The sequence below is a fragment of the Rhinoderma darwinii genome, chromosome 1 (genome assembly GCF_050947455.1).
Source record: "Rhinoderma darwinii isolate aRhiDar2 chromosome 1, aRhiDar2.hap1, whole genome shotgun sequence".
In the NCBI taxonomy this organism is placed as follows: Eukaryota; Metazoa; Chordata; class Amphibia; order Anura; family Rhinodermatidae; genus Rhinoderma; species Rhinoderma darwinii.
This window is the reverse complement of record NC_134687.1, coordinates 269,634,449-269,638,108: the sequence shown is the minus strand read 5'-3', so window position 1 is coordinate 269,638,108 and position 3,660 is coordinate 269,634,449. Positions and strand designations below refer to the sequence as shown.

Genomic DNA, 3,660 nt, shown 5'->3' with positions numbered 1-3,660 from the left:
GTTCATGAGTAAATGACATCCACGGCTCGGGACGCAGAGGATGTCATTACGCATGCGCGGCCACCGCTAAAGGTAAATAGCGGTGGCCGGGAACCTAGGCAACGAGCAGGATACAAAGAGGGACCGACCGCAACTTCAATCAACGATATCAAGAAAACGACATCGCTGGACGACGGACAGGTAATTAGAATTCTTCTTATTTTTACATTAGGGAGCTTTATAGCTCCATTTATCAACTTGGGACAACCCCTTTAAGGCCTCGCTAGTACCAGTGTGGGAGACTGTCTGGGAATCCGTGGTGCGGTTGACTTTTTATTATGTCGTTTAGATTTTGTTTCACAATCGATTAAAAAGGACTATGGATTAAATCAACTAATGTCAATGGCCATTCTAAGCTGAATGTGCCTGCTCTAATCAGATCGCAGAAGTTACACAGCTTGAGGCCTCGCTAGTACCAGTGTGGGAGACTGTCTGGGAATCCGTGGTGCGGTTGCCTTTTTATTATGTCGTTTAGATTTTGTTTCAAAATTGATTAAAAAGGACTATGGATTAAATCAACTAATGTCAATGGGCATTCTAAGCAGAATGTGCCAGCTCTCGTCCAATCGCAGAAGATACACAGCTTAAGGCCTCGCTTGTACCAGTGTGGGAGACTGTCTGGGAATCCGTGGTGCGGTTGACTTTTTATTATGTCGTTTAGATTTTGTTTCACAATCGATTAAAAAGGACTATGGATTAAATCATTTAATGTCATTGGCCGTTCTAAGCTGAATGTGCCTGCTCTCGTTAGATCGCAGAAGTTACACAGTTTATGGACTCGCTAGTACCAGTGTGGGAGACTGTCTGGGAATCCGTGGTGCGGTTGACTTTTTATTATGACGTTTAGATTTTGTTTCATAATCGATTAAAAAGGACTATGGATTAGAGCATTTAATGTCAATGACGATTCTAAGCTGAATGTACATGCTCTCGTCAGATTACAGAAGTTACACAATTTAAGGCCTCGCTAGTATTAGTGTGGGAGACTGTCTGAGAATCCGTGGTGCAGTTGACTTTTTATTATGACGTTTAGATTTTGTTTCACAATCGATTAAAAAGGACTATGGATTAGAGCATTTAATGTCAATGACGATTCTAAGCTGAATGTACATGCTCTCGTCAGATTACAGAAGTTACACAATTTAAGGCCTCGCTAGTATTAGTGTGGGAGACTGTCTGGAAATCCGTGGTGCGGTTTACTTTTTATTATATCGTTTAGATTTTGTTTCACAATCGATTAAAAAGGACTATGGATTAAAGTATTTAATGTCAATGGCCATTCTAAGCTGACTGTGCCTGCTTTCGTCAGATCGCAGAAGTTACGCAGCTTAAGGCCTCGCTAGTACCAGTGTGGGAAACTGTCTGAGAATCCGTGGTGCGGTTGCCTTTTTATTATGTCGTTTAGATTTTGTTTCACAATCGATTAACCCTTTCAAGACCGAGCTCATTTTGACCTTCATGACCAGCCCCATTTTCTCAAATCTGACATGTGTGAATTTATGTGTTAATAACTCTGGAATGCTTTTGCCTCTCCAAGCGATTCTGAGATAGTTTTCTCGTGACATATTGTACTTTAGGTTAGTGGAAAAATTTGGTCAATAAATTCATTGCTTATTTGTGAAAAACACCAAAATTTAGAGAAAATTTGCAAAAATTATGATTTTTCTCATTTCAAATGTATTTGCTTGTAAAACAGATAGTAATACCACACAAAATAGTTACTATTTTATATATTCCATATGTCTACTTTATATTTGCATAGTTTTTTGAACATTATTTTATTTTTCTAGGACGTTACAACGTTTAGAACTTTAGCAGCAATTTCTCACATTTTCAAGAAAATTTCAAAAGGCTATTTTAAGGCTGGGTTCACACGACCACATTAACGTCCGTAATGGACGGTCATATTTCGGCTGGAAGTCCCGGACCGAACTCAGTGCAGGGAGCCGGGCTCCTAGCATCGTAGTTATGTACGATGCTAGGAGTCCCTGCCTCTCTGCAGGACAACTGTCCCATACTGTAATCATGTTTTCAGTACGGGACAGTAGTTCCACGGAGAGGCAGGGACTCCTAGCATCGTACATAACTATGATGCTAGGAGCCTGGCTCCCTGCACTGAGTTTGGTCCGGGACTTCCGGCCGAAATACGTCCGTCCATTACGGACGTTAATGTGGTCGTGTGAACCCAGCCTCACAGGGACCAGTTCAGTTCTGAAGTGGCTTTGAGGGCCTTATGTACTAGATAGACCCCATAAATCACCCCATATTAAAAACTGCACCCCTCAAAGTATTCAAAATAGCATTCAGAAAGTTTATTAACCCATTAGGCGCTTCACAGGAATTAAAGCAAAGTAGAGGTGAAATTTACAAATTTATTTTTTTTTTGCTGAAATTCATTTGTAATACATTTTTTTCTGTAAAACAGAAGGTTTTACCCGAGAAATGCAACTCAATATTTATTGCCCAGATTCTGCAGTTTTTAGAAATATCCCACACGTGGCTCTAGTGTGATAATGGACTGAAACACAGGCCTCAGAAGCAAAGTAGCACCTAGTGGATTTTGGGGCCTCCTTTTTTTAGAATATATTTTAGGCACCATGTCAGGTTTGAAGAGGTCTTGTGGTGCCAAAACAGTGGAAATCCCCCAAAAGTGAGACGGTTTTGTAAACTACACACCTCAAGGAATTTATCTAGGGGTATAGTTAGCATCTTGACCCCACAGGTATTTTGCTATTTTTATTGGAGTTTGTCTGTGAAAGTGAAAATCTACTTTTTTTCGGAAAAAATATTTAAAAAAAATAATATTTGCAAGGAATAAAGATTAAAAAGCACCCCAGAACTTGTAAAGCTACTTCTCCCGATTACGCCAATACCCCACATGTGGTACTAAACTGCTGTTTGGACCCACGGCAGAGCTCAGAAGGCAAGGAGCGCCATTTGGATTTTGAAGCGCAGATTTTTCTGGATTGGTTTTCAGTGCCATGTCGCGTTTGCAACGCCCTGGAGTAAGCAAAACAGTGGAATCCCCCCAAAACTGACCCCATTTTGAAGACTACACCCCTCAAGGAATTGTTCTAGGGGTATAGTTAGCATTTTGACCCCACAGTTTTTTTGCTGAATTTAGTGGAATTAGGCCGTGAAAATGAAAATCTACTTTTTTCTGAAAAAACATAGAAATGTTTAATTTTTACAATGAATAAAGGTGAAAAATTACCCCAAAATTTGTAAAGCAAATTGTCCTGATTACAGCAATACACCATATGTGGTAATAAACTGCTGTTTGGACCCACGGCAGGACTCAGGAGGGAAGGAACAATATTTGGCTTTTGGAGCTCAAACATAGCTGGAATGGTTTTCGGGTGTCATGTCGCATATGCAAAGCCCCTGAGGTACCAAAACAGTGGAAACCTCCCAAAAGTCCCTTTAGGGGACTGGAACGAGCGATCATTAGGTCGCTGGTACAATACACTGCAATACTAATGTATTGCAGTATAATGTCATTTTACAGGCTCCTGTAACAGCGCGATCGCTGTTCCTGTCCGTTAGTCCCGGGTGTCAGCTGTAATACACAGCGGACACCTGCAGAATATGGAGCATGCGCAGCGCATGAGCCCGCTCCAT

At 41.0% G+C, this 3,660-nt stretch overlaps 2 pseudogenes; both read left to right on the top strand.

The window, feature by feature from the left end:
- Window positions 1–377: 377 nt before the first annotated feature.
- On the top strand, window positions 378–496 carry LOC142685019 (5S ribosomal RNA; annotated as a pseudogene).
- An 811-nt stretch (window positions 497–1,307) lies between these two features.
- Window positions 1,308–1,426, top strand: LOC142708012 (5S ribosomal RNA; annotated as a pseudogene).
- The last annotated feature ends 2,234 nt before the right edge of the window (window positions 1,427–3,660 follow it).